At 45.7% G+C, this 11309-nt stretch overlaps 1 long non-coding RNA gene across 1 annotated transcript; it reads left to right on the top strand.

The window, feature by feature from the left end:
• Positions 1-8: 8 nt before the first annotated feature.
• On the top strand, positions 9-7484 carry LOC125613299. Its single transcript, XR_007343818.1, has 3 exons — positions 9-140; positions 4698-4798; positions 7211-7484. It is a non-coding gene; the product is annotated as an uncharacterized LOC125613299 (long non-coding RNA).
• The last annotated feature ends 3825 nt before the right edge of the window (positions 7485-11309 follow it).

Here is an 11309-nt window from a genome sequence, read left to right on the forward strand (position 1 = left end):
TTCCCCAGCGCCCGCATGCAGCAAGGGCGCCTCGGATTGCGTCAGGCGGCGGGCAGTGGGCATGGGCCCGGCGTGGTCACGGGCAGTGGGCTTCTCCTTGGCAACTCCTCCTGGCCCGGGCCATGCAGGAGCCATAGCTGGTGGGTTTAAGGCGATGTCTCCTCAGCAGTCCTGCGGGTGATGTGGCCGAGTCACTGCCACCCCAAGACTGTCCTGGGGCCGGAGCAGGACATAGCCAGAATGAGCACTCTGGGCGTTGTAAACTCCTGAGAGCACGCACCCACGGCCGACAGCGAGGAAGCTGTAGGAAGCACCGTCCGCATTCCACTCCGGTGCCTCACGCCGTTGGCTCGCGTGAGCAAATGGAGAAACTGAGTCACGGGGGCGCGAAGGGGTTCTACAGAGGCTGCGGTTGAGTCAAGTCAGGCAGTCAAGGTTTGCAGACCTCACGTGAGGTCCACGTCCGGGCCGGGTGTGGAACCTCCTGAGCCCAGGCAGGTTTGAGGAAGATCCAGCCAGAGCGATTGGGACAGCAGTCACTTTGGCTTCCCCGGGCATCTGTGGTGAAAGGCCTTAACGTGAACGCCAGACCAGCTTTGCCCTAAGGCCATGGGTTTAGCTTTTCCCAGACTTGAGAATTTGTGGTAATGGTTAATCCTTAGGCGCTGAGGTTCTCGAGTGTGATGCACTGCCAGCAGCTACAGGCCTTTTCCTTTGGCTACTCACCACCCAGTGGAGAGTCCCACAGGCCATCTGGGATCAACTCCTTAAGCAGTAGAAAGGGGCTGCCAGATGGGGGTGTTTTTGATTAGAAAAGAGAAACAGAGGCCGCAGAAGGCCTTCCCCGGGTGGAACTGACTCCCAGAGATTGTTGTTGAGGTTAGGGTGAGCCCTCTGGCAGGGGAAGTGGACAATATTAGTTCAGTTCCTAATTATTGAAATTAAACATTATCTGCACACTAAGTGATTGTATTCATTCCAAAGGTGAGTGTGTAGCAGGAAGCTATACCTTTAAAAAAATAAATTATTGGGGGGCTGGAGTTGTGGCTCAGTGGTAGAACACTTGCCTGGCATGTGTGAGGCACTGGGTTTGATTCTCAGCACCACATATAAATAAATAAAGTTCTATTAAGAACTAAAAAATTAAAAATAAGTTATTAGGCCGGGTATCTTGGCACAGGTCTGTAATCCCAGCAACTGGGGACAATGAGGCAGGAGGATTGCAAGTTCCAGGCCAGCATCAGCAACTTAGTGAAGCCCTGAGCAACATAGCAAAACCCTGTCTCAAATTTTAAAAAAAAAAAAAAAGTGAAAGAAAAAAGAAAGGGGACTGGGGAGATGGCTCATTGGTTACTTAACCCCTGAGTTTGATTCCTGGTACCAAAAAAAAAAAAAGTTATTGATCTGATGAAGGCTGAGGTGTAGCTCAGTAGTAAAGCACTTGCCAAGTATGCAGGAGGCCCTGGGTTCAATCCCCAGCACCAGGAAAACAAACAAAAATACTCACAAGATTTTCAGTAGTATTTGTGTAAAAATCTGAAGATAAGGCTGGGGGTATGTATAGCTCAGGGATATAGTACTTACATAGCAAACTCAAGGTCATGGGTTCCAAAAAAAAAGAAAGAAAAAATACTGAAGATGGTACCTAAATTGTAAGCTGACATCAAAGGAGGCCTGGGTTTCCTTGTTTGGTTGCTTGGTTGGTTGCTTTTTTTTTTTTTTTTTTTTTGGTACTAGGGATGGATTTAACTCAGAGGAGCTTAACCAATGAGCCACATCCCAGCCCTCAAAGGAGGATTTTGTGTAGTAAATTCTAATTTATGAAAAAGTCTGGGTTCTTTACAATGAACATGAGGAAAATAATTCAAACAAAATGGTCTTTTCTGGTCACTCCTTTCTCTTTCTCTTTGCCTGTTCCCCAGGTTCACTCTATCCTTTTTTCTCCCTATCTGTTCCTGTTAGTCCACCTGAGCACCTCCTTTGCTTAGAAAAAAATATCCTCTTCTCACCACCTTTGTAAGTGAATGGAAAATGGGAAGCTGATAACAGCACATTGCTGGAAGTATCTGAACAGGCCCAAACAACCCTCTGAGAAAGCAGCTTAGTGATACAATCAAGAACCATAAAATGTCCCTGCCCTCTGACCCAATACTTCCACTCCAGGAAATTATTCAAAATATGGGAAAAGCCACATGTCTGAAGATTTTCAATGCATTGTTATTTATTATAGCAAAAACAAAAGAAAAACTACTTAAATATCCAAAAATAGCCAAATGTTTAAGTAAATTATGGTCAATTCACGTGATGGAGAAGAACACACACACACACACACACAAGTGCCAGAGCATGTACAGGCACAGGGACAATGTAAACATCCAGTGATAGATGTTTACATAAACTTGAGATTAGTTCATTAAATTGGTGAAGCCACTAGAAATAATTGTATATGTCTATACTGATTGACATGGAAATATTTGTCTGTGATGTATAATTAAGTGAAAAGACAGGGTATAAAATAACCTGCTAAAACTTCTTAAACTTAAAAGTCTGGGGATAGGCGTGGGTATGGAGTAACATCCTTATAATCTCCATGACTCCAGAGGTTAAGGCAGGAGGATCGAAAGTCTGAGGACAGCCTGGACTGGGCAATTTAACTAGACTGTCTCAAAATACAAAAAAGGCTAGGCATGTAGGTCAGTGTAAAGTGCCCCTGGGTTCATCCCTAGTACCACCAAAAAAAAAAAAAAAAGGCTGGGGCTGGGGATATGAGGAGAGCACTTGCCTAGAATGTTTGGGGCCCTGGGTTCAATCCCCAGTTCTGGGAGCAGGGGAGGCTAAATGTGCTTATTTGCTTAGAACAATTCTGGAAGAATTGTTGTGCTCAAAGTGATTGAGTTAAAAGATTTGCGTATTCTTTTGTATACTGATTCTGAATGAAACTTTATAAAAAGAACATGAACATTTAAAAAGAAGGCTATTTCTAGTTCATTGATCAAAATTCATTATGAAAACAATGTAGTAAAAATGCCAGTGATGCATAGTTTAAAAATGCAAAATATGAACTATCACATTTACTATGATTAACATTTAAAAACAAGATGTATGAGGAAGGGGCTGGGGATGTGGCTCAAGCGGTAGCGCGCTCGCCTGGCATGCGTGCGGCCCGGGTTCGATCCTCAGCACCACATACAAAACAAAGATGTTGTGTCCGCCGAAAACAAAAATAAATAAATATTAAAAAAAAAAGATGTATGAGGAATAAAGGTTGGGACATCAAATACTAGTGTTAGACTATTGGTATTATGGGTGAATCTTTTCTCTATTTCCAAGTTTTGTGAAATTTAATTTGATTATTATTAAATAATTTGATTATTATTAAACCTTGTGGGGGGTACTGAAACTGATCTCAGGGGTGCTTTACCACTAAGCTATATCCTCAACCCTTTTTATTTTTATTTTTTATTTTGACACAGATTTTCGCTAAGTTGCCCAGGCTGGCCTCAAACTTGCAATCCTCCTTCCTTAGCCTTCCAAGTCCCTGGGATTACAGGTGTGTGCCACCACACCCAGCAAAATACAATTTTTAAATAATGAAAAGTTACCTTAAAAGAGCAAATAGATGCTTTTCTGATGGGTTAAGGAGTAGATGGCCTATCAGCTTATCTGAATCATCTGAGTAACATTTTAAAGATATTCATTTTTTTCCCCTCAATACTGGTGATTAAACCTAGGGGTGCCCTATCACTGAATTACACATGGTGTTCATTCTTGGCCTTCTCCCACCCCAAGTAAAGCCCAGAATCTTCAGGACTTCTTATTCCTGTCCTCAGTAACCTGAACTTGCTCCAGGCAGAGTTAGGCACTTTCCCCTGTAGGCTCCCACAACCCCTTAGGACACATTTGTTTATTTATCTGATCCTTCCACTTCATAACAAACATGATGCTTACCATATGGTGGGGCAGTTTGCTAGACACTTTTACATCCATTCTAATTATAAACTTCTCTCCTCCTTTGTGAAGTAAACTATCAGTTCACAGATAAGCCAATAGGAAAGTTAAGTAACCTACTAACTTCGACAGTGTAAGTAGTAGAACCTGGGTCTAAAGGCAGATGGTCCAGCTCTGAGTCTCCTCACTGATAATCACTGGACATCCTGCCTTCCATGAACCTGAGAGCTCTTAGAGAAGGACCAGGGGAGCCAACACAGTATTGACATGTAGAAGGTTCTCTACAAACATAGTTAGAATAAAGGCCATGGCAATGTCTCATGTACTGCATGTCACAGTTTCAGCCTTGACCTTCTCAAACTAGGATCTCTACAAAAGCTGGCCAAGGGGATCTTCAGCACCTTCCTGTGAACATGGCTTGCCTATTCCCGTTCCTTCCTTCTCCTTTCCAACAACATCTGTCTTCTTCCCTCCCCTGTGGGACACACCCAAGCAACAAACCACCCACTTAGCTGGTTCCTCTCAATTAAAAAAAAAAAAAAATCCAACCTATTTTTTCTTCTAAAATCCCTTCAGGAGAAGGCTGCTGATGTCATGCCCATACAGATGCCATCATCTCAGGAGAGGTGATGGGCCCAGGCATCACCTTCAGCTTGTAGAGTTACACATGATTGGCACATGATGCACACGTGATGGCTTCCTCTTTTAGACCTTTCCCAAATTGTTCTTTCCTTATTATTCCCCTGCAGGTGGTCACTTCTCATTTCCTTATGATATGTTCCTTCTCGCTTCTCATTCCTGACACTGTGATCAACTTTTGCTGTTAGCAAGTATGATTATCTGAAATCAGGTAAGGGTGTGTTTGGGGGAGTTATGGAATTAGGTGAATTTAATTTACATGAAGTTGTTTTATAAAGCTGCTGATTCCAGAAGGATGCAAATCCTGCCCAGACGCAGGCTCTAAACTCAGCTTGCTCAGATTTGAGTCCCACTCCACAATGTACTAACCATGTGGTCATTAGTCCTCAATTTTATCAACTGTGAAATTAGTAATAATAATAATAGTAGTAGTAGTAGTAGTAGTATGCACCTTGTAGGGTCTGAAAAAGATTGAAATAAATAACTTGTTAGCCAAAGCTGGGTACATGGGCATGCTCAGTAAATGTTAGCGCACGTGCACGTGTGTGTTTCAGGATTGGGGTTGCTAAAATAAGTTAACAAAATAAATGAAGGCTCACACCTCCCACAGAGTTCTGAGAAATAAGTGTGTCCTCAGGTTCCTGGTCCATGTGCAAGGAGTACATAGCTCCACCAACATTCTGTCAAGAGGAGGGGAAAGTGGAGCAGTGGAGTCCCTCCACTCAGTGAGTAGGGGAGGGAAGACTTTTCTTCTACCTTTTGAGGGTTCATTAATTGAGTCTGAAATAGACAGCAGGCAGATTAATAGGAGAAAAGGCATATAAATTTATTATATGCCCAGAGCCATCTTATGAAGGAAAATTGAATAACCAAAAACCCAGGATAGGAGGGAGGAGGGAAGTAAGCAATTAGGGAAGGGTAAATGATTTTTCAGAAAGATGAATGGACCATCAGAAGAATAGGTGACAGCCTGTGATAAACTGTGACTGAACTGGGGTTGTGGTTCAGTAGTAGAGCACTTGTCTAGCATGGATGAGGTGCTGGGTTCCATTCCCAGCACTGCAAAGAAAAAAAGAAATGAAAATCTGCCTGGGTATGGAATTGGCCTCCAGCATCCTCTCCTGTGATACAAACTGAATCCTTCCTGGTTGATGAAGTTCCAGGGAGGGCTCATGACAATTGAGCTCCTTCTGGAGGACCTGTTTTTAGGCGGATAAGGGAAGTCAATGAAAGTCCCTGCCTGCATTTACTATTCCCCAAGTGTCCTCAAGTTTGGAGCAGCATGCTGAGTTTGGAGCAGTCCACCTCACAAGAGAATCAGAGGTGGGTAGTTCTGCTGCTTATGCAGCTACCTCCAGGGCCAGGGAAAGGTGCTTGGCCCTCTGCCCACAAAAGCAGGGACTGTAAGGATTTACTCATATCCTACAGAAGTGCATGGGATGGTGGGAAAACCTGGCTCCCTTCCCATCGTCCAGCTCCCAAGCAAGGAGAGACCCAGCTGACAGGGCACCTCTGGGAACCAGTGTTTTACTTATTCAGAACTCAGTCCTACTCTACCTAGAAGGGGAGGGTTCAGGGCTCTAAGAGAGGGCTGGGGTAGAGAGTTGCACCCCTAATTCCAAGGAGAGATGAAGATATAATTTATGTGGGCAGGAAGCAACAACTGAAGAGCTAGGGAGAAGCTGCTGTGGGGAGCATTTCAGTGGAGTTGAATAAGAATTTTGGGGTACAAAAAAGATAGTCTGAGACTCAAAAATGACAGGGCAGGTGAGCTGTTAGAATGCAGGAAAAGCCCTGAGCCTTTGAATTGCAAAAATTTTCCTGTGCAAACTGGCCCGTGGCTCTTGCCCTTGGCCCAAGCCCTTGGTCCACACCCTTGACTCATGTCCTTGCATGCAAAATAATACAAGGACACTGCACAAGTGCTAGAAAAACCGTTGTGAAGTTATGTAATTCTGCCTTGACTCCACCTCTGTTTCAGCCTTAGTTACTGTCTCTCTATAAATAATACCACAGACCAAGGTCCTATCTCTTCCTCTGGAGGTGGCTCATATTATTCCTTGAATGTGTCTTCCTCATGTAACCCCCAAAACTTCTCACCCTCAAGATAGTCCCAATTATCCCTTGAATGTTTATTTCTTTACCCCCAAAGATATTAGATAGTCTGCATTCTCCCTTGAAAGTACATCTGCTTTCCTAAATAAATCTGTCTGGAGCATGCTGAAGTTCTTTTTGTGTCACATATCCCTACATATCCTAAGTTAAGGTCTCTCTCTCAGTGAACCCCTGAGATGATAGAGTGACTGGGCTGCATAGAAAGTGTCCATGGGCTCAAAGCTGAATGTCAGACCCTGTAGAAATACTGCAGTGTGACAGGCTATGGCTTTAGAAGAGAACCCTAGAAAACCAGGCTCTGTGGGGAAGTATGACTGTTGAATGTTCAATTTGTTCAACATTTTCTGAGAGGGTGCAGACTCTGAGGCCCATGGACAGCCAAGAAAGCCCCTTAAATGAGAATAGCTGGGATATCATTGCCCCAGAGCCCACTGTTAATGGGAAGAGAAAGATCCCAGAAGCTTTAAGATTTATTTATTTTTTTTTTTTAATTTTTTTTTTTTTTTAGCAGAAAAATAAAGAGGAGCACTGAGAGAAGAGAACCATCTGTGGATGTATGAAACTGACCTGGGCCTAAGAAGATATGTGTGGCCCAAATATCTGTCTCTGAGGAAAATGGACAGCAATCTTCAGATAAGTAAACTTCCAATTTGAGCTCAGGCAGAGGGACCACTGGAGACACACAGGCTGGCCATGTCTGTTGGGGCTGTGGCTCTGCCCTGCAGAAAGTGTCATGACAAAAGGCAGGCCTAGGACCTGAGCCAACCTGTTGCTAAATCAAGATTCCTGAGAGGGGCTGGGGATGTGGCTCAAGCGGTAGCGCGCTCGCCTGGCATGCGTGCGGCCCAGGTTCGATCCTCAGCACCACATACAAAACAAAGATGTTGTATCCGCTGAAAACTAAAAAATAAATATTAAAAATTCTCTCTCTCTCTCCCCCCCTCCCTCTCTCACTCTATCTTTAAAAAAAAAAAAAAAAGATTCCTGAGATCTCAGCTGGTTACCTTCTGTGATACGGTGTTTTTTTTTGTTTGTTTGTTTTGGTTTGGGGCACTAGGGATTGAACCCAGGAATGTTTTACCATTGAACTACATTCCCAGTCCTTTTAATTTTTTTAATGTTTTTTTTTTAAGGGCCTTGTGCATGCAAAGCAAGCATTCTACCAACTGAGCTATATCCCCAGCCCTTTTTTTTTTTTTTTTTTTTTTGAGAAAGGGCCTTGCCAACTTGCTGAGGCTGACCTTGAACCTTTGATCTTCCTGCCTCAGCCTCCCAAGTTGCTGGAATTAAAGGTACATGCTACTGTGTTGGCAACACTATGAAATACATATTTGGTCTTCCTCCAGTTTCCTGGCATACAACTCCTAAAACCTTTGAAATCTAAAAAGTAATAAATGTCTTTTTGCATGCTAATGAGATGACTAATGGCTAGCAGCCAAGAAGCTTCAGGATGAGGGATGGTCACAAGATGATAGACCAAAGCCTGATTAGAGGTTTGACACTTTCAGCCCCATCCTCCAAACTTAGAGGAGGGAGAAGGGCTAAAAGTTGAGTTGATCACCAATGGCTAATTATTTAATCAGTCATGCTTATGTAGTGAGATCTCCACAAAAACCCAAAAGCATAGAATTGGGTGAGCTTCCAGAATGCTGAACACATGGAGGGTCCTAGATGGTGGAGCATCCAGACAGGGCATGGCAGCTCTGCATCCCATCCTTTATATCTTACCCAGTGCATCTCTTCATCTGTATCCTTTATAATAAACTAGTACATGTAATTAAAGTGTTCCCCCAAGCTCTGTGAGCCACTCTAGCAAATTAGTCAAACAGGAGGAAGGGGTTATGGGAACCCTAATTCATAACTGATTAGTGGAAGCACAATTAAACCAAACTCAGACTTGTGATTGGCATTGGAAGTGGGGGGCAGTCTTGTGCAGCTGAACCATTAACATATAGGATTCAACAATATTTCCAGGTAGATGTGTAAGAATTGAATTGAACTACAGAACACACAGCTGCTATCTGCTGCAGAAAGATTGATTGGTTCCTGGTGAGGAGAAATCCCCATTTGCATCTTGGTAACCAGAGGTCACAGAATTGTTCTGTTTATTGTGTTGTGAGGGTAAAGTTGTCGGGGGGGAATCTATGTTTCCTCTCAGACCTTGTGCCTAGTTGTAGCCGTGGCTGGCTTTTTGGCCCCTGTGTCCTAGCCTTTGGGGATGGAGGCAACAAGCAAAGCCCACTCTTGGCCAGGGTGTTAAGGAGTGCAGTGTCCCTGAGGCCAGGGAAAAGGTGACCAAAAAAATAACTTGTGGCAGATCTCCAAGAGGGAAGGTGACTTTTTTTTCCCTTTTCCCAGCTAGAGGGATTGAACCCAGGGATGCTCTACCACTAAGTTATGTTCACAGGCCTTTTTATTTATTTATTTATTGAGACAAGGTCTCACTAAAGTGCCCAGGTTGGCCTCAAACTTGTGTCCTCCTGCTTCAGCCTCCTACAGGTGCAGGAAAGTGACTCTTCTTGGAGTCTTGCTGCTCCTTCCCACAGCAAAGGCCTCCCTTTCACAACCGCCCACTTCAGAGAAGGATGACCAGCCTAGCCGGGGTTCCTCAAAGACAGCACAAATGGGAGCAAAAGTGGAGGCAACTGCCTCACATGCTCCTGAGTCTACTGCTGGGATTATTTAAGCAGACTCCAACCCCACTAGAGCCCACCTCGGTGCTGTGGGCAGGGGGAGTAGCAGCTCTAGAAAGTGGTATACCTACATACATTTAAGGATTAACCAACCAGGAGCTAAAACAGTGCTCACAAGTGTTATATATTAACTCATTTCAACCTTAGAAATGTCCAAGAATGGGGGCTGGGGATGTGGCTCAAGCCGTAGCGCGCTCGCCTGGCATGTGTGCGGCCCAGGTTCGATCCTCAGCACCACATACAAACAAAGATGTTGTGTCCGCTGAAAAACTAAAAAATAAATATTAAAAACTCTCTCTCTTTTAAAAAAAACAACTATGATTATTAAAGAAAAAAAGAAATGTACAAGAAGTATTATCTTCAGAAAGGTCAAAGATAGTTAATTTCCCCGGATGGGAGAACATGTTTTGCCGCCAATGCCTGATTTATAATAAGTGCTCAATCCGTGCTGAAGGAAGAAAGTAAAGGATGGACTTGTCCCAGTAGATCACCTGGCAATAAGGGGTGGTGCTGGAAGGGACCTTCAGCCCTCTAACTCAACAGTTTCTGTCCAGGCCCCATTCCCTTCCATTCTGGCTGCCCATTGGATGAAAGTGGCAGAACTGTGGGGGGAGAGAGCTGACTGGCCGAGCCCAGGAGGCGGCTGCTGCGCTGGCTAGAGCAGGTGCTGCAGCTCTGCTGCTCCTCTGGAATCCCTGGGGATATTTGGAGGAAAGTATCGCACTAGGCTCCCTCCAGTTTACCCCTCGGCTTAGGGGCGCCGAGCCTAACAGAGCTCTCTAAAGCCCCCAAACGCAAAAGATTCAAGCTTTCCTCGGCTTGGACATTGCTTTTTCCGCGGCTGTACGGTTGGCTCCGGACGGCAGCCCTCCTCAGCCCCAAGGCCGCACAGCGCCCTCTAGTGTCAGACCTCGGGCCGCGCGGTTCCACTCGCAACTACGGCTTCTCGCAGCAGCAGCCCCGCGCGGACTCCCAGGTTGGGGCGGGATTTGGGAAAGGAGGAGGAGGAGCCCAGGGGGCCGGCGAGTCTCCGAGAAACTTGCGGCCTTCGACATTTTCCCGGCCCGGGAAGTGAGCCGGGGTCGGCGGCCGCAAACAGGAAGTCGGGCTATAACAAAGGGCGCGGGGGGCAGGGAGCCTCTGAGCTCCAGGTCGTGAGGAGGCAGGTGGAGGGCTGACCCCGGCAAGCGGGCGCACCTGTCTCTTCCGCTGCAGCTCCAGGCCTGCCGGGATCTATCCGGGCCACAGGGCCAGGCAGTGCGCCCTGGGCGCGAGGGAGGGCGCGGCCTCTCGGGAAAGGCCACTGGGACCTCCCAGGCGCATCACCTCCCCGGGAAGGGACAGTCACAGTTCCCTGAGTGAATCACTTCCATCCCCTTCCCGGAATGTAGAAGGCCACGTGGATCTGCTGATGCTGTGGGGGAACTGCAGGGAAATAGTCTACTGAGGGCGGGCGTTGTGGGACCAGGTCAGAGATGGACCCTCCTTACTACCCAGTTGAGTCAAGTGTCTTCATCTAGCCTAAGTGGAAGTAGATATGGGCCACGGTCCTTTTTTCTTTTGCCCTCTTACCAGCTCAACCCTGAGGCAGGCCTTGTCTGTACAAGCCTTCTTCACAGCTCCTCCCTAACTGTTCCACAGTGATCTCCAGGTAGAGTTGAAGAAGTCTTGGAAAAGCCACTGTCCTCAGGGCTGGAGGTCACTGTGGGGTCAGATTGATTCTCTAGGCAGCATACTGGCTCCAGACTGATACTAAGCTCAGAGTTCTCTTGTGAAATATGCATGCACACCAAACATGAGCATTTGCTAACCCATGCAAAGAAATTCATGGTTAACCTAGAGTCATGGTCTAGTCTGGTACATCTGTACACCTGAACATTCAAATGGTCAGGAAAGCTTCGAGTACCTTTCCTA

The sequence above is a fragment of the Marmota marmota genome, unplaced genomic scaffold, assembly GCF_001458135.2.
Source record: "Marmota marmota marmota unplaced genomic scaffold, marMar, whole genome shotgun sequence".
In the NCBI taxonomy this organism is placed as follows: Eukaryota; Metazoa; Chordata; class Mammalia; order Rodentia; family Sciuridae; genus Marmota; species Marmota marmota.